The sequence below is a fragment of the Mobula birostris genome, chromosome 3 (genome assembly GCF_030028105.1).
Source record: "Mobula birostris isolate sMobBir1 chromosome 3, sMobBir1.hap1, whole genome shotgun sequence".
NCBI lineage: Eukaryota > Metazoa > Chordata > Chondrichthyes > Myliobatiformes > Myliobatidae > Mobula > Mobula birostris.
In genome coordinates, this window is record NC_092372.1 from 126,960,207 (window position 1) to 126,967,406 (window position 7,200).

Here is a 7,200-nt window from a genome sequence, read left to right on the forward strand (position 1 = left end):
AGACAGGGGCAACATGTGCAAGCCTCATGGCAGGAAGGCTGTGAGGGGTCTGAGCCGATGTTCAACTGCATTTCACCAAATGAAGCTTCCATTTTTGCCGAATAAAGCAATGGGAGAGATTGAAACGTCAGGCAAATGCAAAAGATGAGCATTGGCCACCTGCCCTTTGATCACTGGTGGGATTCCCCTGCTCCTGGAGAGGTGACAGACTGCCACTGTGCTCGGAGAATGTTACCCAGGTTTTCTGCGTTTGGATATGGACTTGGACTGCGGATTTTTTTTCTTCAGTCTTAAAGAGTGTTATATTCTATGTTTTTTACCTGATATTTCTTCTTTTTCTCCTGTGCAGGGGCAAGGATGGGGGGGGGGGGTTCGATGTGCTTATTCCATTTTTGTTTGTTCTTTGTGCTGGGGGGTGGAATTTGAGGGTTGATGATTGTTCTGCTATTGTTTTCTTTCTTAGTTTTATGACTATTTGAAGAAAAAGAATTATTTCAGAGCTATCTACCTTGATAGTAAATGAACCTTTGAATATCGAGAACATGAGATGAAGAGTCCTTGAAAGTGGGTCCATAGGTTGTGGGAACATTTTAATGATGTGCAAGTGAAGGTGAGTGAAGTTATCCCCCTCTGATTAAAGAGCCTGATGGTTAAGTGGTTGGAACCGTTCCTGAACCTGGCTGTGTGAGTCCTGAGGCTCCAGTACCACCTTCTTGATAGCAGCAGTGATAAAAGAACATTGCCTGGGTGGTGAAGGTCCCTGATAATCAATGCTGCTTTCCTGCGACAATGGTTCATATAGATGTGCTCAGTGATGGGCCGGGTTTACCAATGATGGACTGAGCCATATCCACTACTTTTCATACGATTTTCCATTCAAAGACATACTGGGCTGTCATGCAGCAAGCTACTGTACTCTCCACCACACATATTTGATCTTTTTCTGCAGGTAGAGCAGCTCCTGTAATTTCTAGCAAAAAAAAGCGTACTGCTAGAGGAACTGAGTGGGTTCAGCAATATCTGTGGAGACAAAGATCAAGACTATCCTGGTGAAAAGTCAACAATCTCGTTTCCTTCTCAGAAGCTGCCTGACACACTGAGTTCCTCCAGCTCTTTGCTTTTACTCCAGATCTCAAATCTGCTGAACCTTGTGTCTCTACCAAAGGAGGTGTTAAGAGCACCTTCTCTCTGCTAGCCTGCAGTGACGCTGGGCAAGCTGTAGCACCTGCTTACCTTCCACTCAGGGTCAGTGAAGTCATGGGAGCAAGTGGTGCATATCAAGTCCTGGCTGTGCGATCACTGACACTAGGCAGACAATCGCTGAAGAGTATTGATAATGGTTGAGGTCACCCGTCTTGTAAAGACACGGCCCAGAAGAAGACAATGCCAAACCACTTCTGTAGAAAACTTTGTCATGAACCATCAAGGTCAAAGACCATGTTCGCCCACATCATACAACACAGCACATAACAAATGATGTGTCCCCAGAATTTATAATAAGGTCTATTTTGACTTTGTGGTTCTCATAAATTAACATGTCTTTCTGCAATAATTAACAAGTTGATCTTGATGCTCTGGGTCACTTCAATGATTCTGAAAAATTGTTAAGTAAGTCTGTTAATTGTGTTACTTTTTTAATTTCAGTTGTTGATAGGTATAATGTATTTAATATTTCAGTAATATTGTAAATATAGTTTGATTAAGTTTCTGGAGTTACCAAACATAACAGTGGTGGCAAGGTAGTTTTAAGACAAACCTGAGATGACTGTTTACCTGTCACAGCACAGCATGTTTTGGAACAGGAAAGAAGCTTTCAAGTTTAGTTATTTTTAAAGTGCAGCATATGTTTCTTTGGTTGAGTTTAAAAAGCAGGAAATGGACAACTTTAACAAGAAACATGAATGCCCATGGATTCATAAACAATGAGTACTGGATAATAACAATAATAATAATAAACTAAAAGCAAAATAGCTATCTAGAAAAGAAAGATGCCTGTGGATGCATTTGATTGCACAACAGATAACATGTTGGTGTATTCTGAGAGAACTGAACAGTAGTTTAAAGCAAATGGAATAGCTGATGAAAACGTATACCAATTTTGCTGGGTGCATCAGGTCGAAGAGAATACAGTTTGCTCAAAAGTTTGACTGTTCCAAGCAAACAAGCCAAATGAGCTTTGCTAATGTCAGGAATGGAGTGCAGCAATATTAAGAAACAAAATCATTCTTGATAACAGAACATGTTCGGTTTCATAAGCAGAATCAAAAGGAAGGGGTGTCCATTTCTGCTTAGTTCACTGAATTGAAGAAATTGTTGAAGCATTGTCAGTTCAGAGATGGGCTGTGTGATGCACTGAGAGATCACTTAGTTTGTGAAAACTTACAAGAAAGCATTCCAAAACCCCTCCTAACTAAAGCACAACTTACAATTGAAAGAGCAGTTGAAAGTGCTTTATTAACAGAAACATCAACCAGAGATGTAATTAAGTTGCAGTCAGGAATGAAAGTGAAGGTGAACAAAATTGCAACGTCTAAATAGAAATCTGCCTGGCTGAAAAGATTGTTTTTCACCATTCTGGCAAGAGCTCACATACAGCAGACCAAACAGGTTTAAATGTAAAACTTGCAGAAAATGCAACAAAGTAGGGCACGTACGAAGAGCATGTTGGGCAGAAAGAAATAGATGGACTGCACAGGGAAGAAAAATAGATAAAAAGTCAAGTTGCAGCTTCCAGAAGAGCACCAATCTGCATGTTGTTGATGAAAACTCTGATGAGAGTGAAACAGAACTGCCTAGCCTCAAGATTTACTGTGAATATGAACAAGAGACAAGCAATATGGCTTACACCAAAAGTGAATGGCAAATTAATTAAAGTGGAATTGGACACTGCCTTAGCTGTTTCAGACATTCCACAAAATGAGTTTGAACATCATTTTAAAGGCACTAAACTGAAGCCCTAAGATATTCAACAATGAAATTATACTGGAGAAAAGATAACTCCTGTGCGAATGACATTTGCAACAGTGAAATACAATAACCAACAAGCCACATACGGCTTATATGTAGTTAAAACAGGAGGGGAAGCATTGTGGGGGTGTGATTGGCTGAGGCAATTACATCTTGATTGGAGATCCATCCACCATTTGCATGCCATATCCCCTGCAATAGAGTCAATGCAAGTGAGTTAAAGAGAAATACTGGATGGTGCCACAATAGTGTTGAAGAATGGCATTGGAAAACTCAAACATATTAAGTGTAGAATAGTGTTTAATGCAAATGCCACACCCAAGCTTTGTAAAGCCTGTCTAATTCCTTATACCATCCGTGAAAAATTAGCCAGTGAACTAGATCACATGGAGGCTGAAGGAATTCTTTCCAAGTTCAAGTGGAGCCCATGGGCAATGCCAGTAGACCCAGTAGCTAAGAAGAATACGTCTGTCAGAATCTGCAGTGATTTTCAGTTCACTATCAACCCAGTACTGAAAGTAGATCAATACCCTTTTCAAGAATGGAGAATATCTTTTCAAACCTTTCGGGAGGAAAACACTTCAGCAAAATGGACATAGCTGAGGCCTGCTACAGGTGGACAAAGTGTCCAAAGTGTTTCTCACCATAAACACTTACAAAGGGTATTATCGCTAGAATAGATTTACTTTTGGAGAAGCATCTGCACCTGCAATCTGGCAGAAAGCTATGGACCGGGTGGTGCAAAGCCGCCCGGACACTCAAAGCGACCTATCATTGTTACCAGTAAGGATGACAAGGAGCATCACCAAAACATCGACAATGTTGGAAAGATTAGATGATTATGGGGTCAGAGCACAATGCAACATGTGTAAATTCTTTAAACTAAGCATCACTTACTGTGACCACACCATTGACACACAGGAATTATGCAAATGGCTGAGTAAATAAAAGCAGAGGTGGATGCCCCAAGGACAAAGGTCATTTCACAGTTGAGATCCCTTTCAGGATTTGTCAATTACCATAACAGGTTCCTGCCAAACCTGGTCAATGTGCTCCATCCCCTGAATTCATTACTACAGATCTGGAAGAAATGGCAATGGACAAAGCAGAGGGTGGTGGCTCTCCAAAAGACAAAAAAAACAGTGACGTCAGACACTGTATTCAGACATTATGATCCACATTGTCCAGTGAAGCTTTCCTGTGACACCTTGCCTTATGGTGTAGGTGTGGTCATGTCACATATTATGAGTGATGGAAGTCAATGTCCCATAGCCTTTGTATCACATTCCCTTACCACTGCAGAGAAAAATTACACACAGATTGACAGAGAGGCCTTGAGTCTGGTCTGTGGTTTAAAACATTTCATCCAGCACCTGTATGGGAGAGAGTTTATACTCATTACTGATCGTCAACTACTGGTGTCCAGTTTCATTCCACAGAAGGGTGTTCCACTAACAGTAGCAGCATGAATGCAGAAAGGGGCTGTTTCTTGGAGGACACAATAACAAGATGAAATTCAAGAGGACAACTGACCATGGAAATACTGTGATTGTCCTGTTTACCCTTAAAAAAGGAAATATCTGAAAAATTTACAGATGTGGACACTCCCCTTGACGTATTCTCCCTAATGCAATGAAAAGCTTCCCTATTACAATAGAGGTCCAAAGGAAAAGCAGAGAAGACCACACACTGTCTCAGGTCTATATGGTAACCCAAAATGGCTGAAATGTGCAGCACAAATTCCATTCCTCTCTTTTATACCAGCAGCCGGATGCATTTGCCCTTGACTGGGGTTGCTTTATGTGGAGATTGAGAGCTGTTGTACCACCCAAGCCGAGAGCTAAAGTGTCAGAGGAGCTACATGCTGGTCATCCAGGCATGGTCAAAATGAAAGCGTTGGCTTGAAGCTTTGTCTGTTGGCCTGGGAGAGTTCGGCAGATTGATCAGCTTGCCATGCACTGTTCAGGGAAACCAACACATCCAGAAGACGCTGGAGCAGCTCCTCTCCATCCCTGGGAATGATGTACATTGCCCCGGCAGTGTTACTCACCAGAATTCAAAGAAGACTTGCTTAATGGTATTGGTCTACAGCGTAAAAAAAGGTTGAAAACCCATGCTCCAGATGAAGCGATTTGACCCGAAACATCGATTGTTCGAAGTTCAAAGTAAATTTTACTATCAGAATGCACACGTCACCACAAACAAACCTGAGATTTGTATTCCTGTGGGCATACTCAGCAAATCTACAGAATAGTAACTACAACTGTGCAAATGAAAATATAAATACATAGCAATAAATAACAAGAACATGAAATAACAAGATATAGAGTACTTAAAGTGAGATCATTGGTTGTGGGAACATCTCAATGGATGGGCAAGTGTGTATAGTTAACCCCACTGGTTCAAGAGCTGATGGTTGAGGGGTAATAACTGTTCCTGAAACTGGAGGTGTCAGTCCTGAGGTTCCTGTACCTCCTTCAATAGATAATAGACAACAGGTGCAGGAGTAGGCCATTCAGCCCTTCGAGCCAGCACCACCATTCACTGTGATCATGGCTGATCATCCACAATCAGTACCCTTTTCCTGCCTTCTCCTCATATCCCTTCACTCCGCTATCTTTAAGAGCTCTATCAAACTCTTTTTTGAAAGAATCCAGAGAATTCGACTCCACTGCCTTCTGAGGCAGAGCATTCCACAGAACCACAACCCTCTGTGTGAAAAAGTTTTTCCTCAACTCCGTTCTAAATTGTCTACCCCTTATTCTTAAACTGTGGCCTCTGGTTCTGGACTCCCCCAACATCAGGAACATGTTTCCTGCCTCTAGCGTGTCCAATCCTTTAATAATCTTATATGTTTCAATCAGATCCCCTCTCATCCTTCTAAATTCCAGTGTATACAACCCCAGTTGCTCCAATATTTCAACATATGACAGTCCCTCCATCCCGGGAATTAACCTTGTGAACCTACGCTGTACTTCCTCAATAGCTAGAATGTCCTTCCTCAGATTTGGAGACCAATACTCCTGGTGTGGTCTCACCAGGGTTCTATACAACTGCAGAAGGACTCTTATACTCAACTCCCATTGTTATGAAGGCCAACATGCCATTAGCTTTCTTCACTGCCTGCTGTACCTGTATGCTTATTTTCAGTGACTGATGAACAAGGACACCTAGATCTCATCGTACTTCCCCTTTTCCTGACTTGACGCCATTCAGACAGTAATCTGCCTTCCTGTTCTTGCCACCAAAGTGGATAACCTCACACTTATCCACATTAAACTGCATCTGCCATGCATCTGCCCACTCATCCAACCTGTCCAAGTCACCCTGCATTCTCATAACATCCTCCTCACATTTCACACTGCCACCCAGCTTTGTGTCATCTGCAAATTTGCTAATGTTACTTTTAATCCCTTCATCTAAATCATTAATGTATAATGTAAATAGCTGCGGTCCCAGCACCGAGCCTTGCAGTACCCCACTAGTCACTGCCTGCCATTCTGAAAAGGACCCATTCATCCCTACTCTTTGTTTCCTGTCTGCCAACCAATTTTCTATCCATGTCAGTATACCTACCCCCAATACCATTTGCTCTAATTTTGCACACTAACCTCTTATGTGGGACCTTATCAAAGGCTTTCTGAAAATCCAGGTACACTACATCCACTGGCTTTCCCATGTCCATTTTCATTGTTACATTCTCAAAAAATTCCAGAAGATTAGTCAAGCATGATTTCCCCTTCGTAAATCCAAGCTGACTCGGACCTATCCTGCCACTGCTATCCAAATATGCCGCTATTTCATCTTTTATAATTGATTCCAGCATCTTCCCCACCACTGATATCAGACTAACTGGTCTATAATTGCCTGTTTTCTCTCTCCCTTCTTTCTTAAAAAGTGGGATAACACATGTGTAAGGGGGTTTCATCTTTTATGTTACTGTTTTGGCTAATTAAAATGGCTTCTTTGTTATGTTATTCTTGGGAACGCTTCTTTGTTGTGTTAAACGCTGAGAAAGTTCTTGCGCTGGCTGTTTATTTTGGATTATCTACTGATAAGAGGACAAATGAACCAATTGGGTTAGTTGTTATGCCTGTAGGGTGTCTGTAAGAGATTGTATGCATGGGGTTTTGAGGGGGGGGGGAGAAGGTGGGAGAGAGAGACAAAGGATGGACCAGGTACTGTGAGTCCGCTAACGGGGTCGGACCCTGAGCAGCGCGTTCGGCGAGGAGA